This window comes from Oncorhynchus keta, chromosome 19, assembly GCF_023373465.1.
Source record: "Oncorhynchus keta strain PuntledgeMale-10-30-2019 chromosome 19, Oket_V2, whole genome shotgun sequence".
Taxonomy (NCBI): Eukaryota; Metazoa; Chordata; class Actinopteri; order Salmoniformes; family Salmonidae; genus Oncorhynchus; species Oncorhynchus keta.
This window is the reverse complement of record NC_068439.1, coordinates 19,188,706-19,189,091: the sequence shown is the minus strand read 5'-3', so window position 1 is coordinate 19,189,091 and position 386 is coordinate 19,188,706.

The window sequence follows — 386 nt, the reverse complement described above, 5'->3', positions numbered from 1 at the left end:
AGGGAGTTTTTCACCCATTCAAATGAAAGGGCAAAATCTATACTTTAAAATATATCATTTATACTGTGGACATTCAAATCCCATCTGTGACCAACATGTACCACACCCGGGAATTAAACCCAAGGTTTAGTTTTCATGGGTCAGAGAAATCTTCACATACTCCTCAAACACAGACTGGACATAGTTGAGTGATGACTGATTGTTGCATTAATGTTTGAAGGGAAACAGTTGGGAATCCTGGGGAGATCTTCAACTGTGTGATAAACTCTCTGGCCCTTAGGATACCTCACATTCCAGTGCTTTAGGCTGGACCAGACAGCCACTATCCACTATCCAATAGAGACCTGAATTCAAATTCTATTTCAAATCTTTTTTTTAATTCAGCG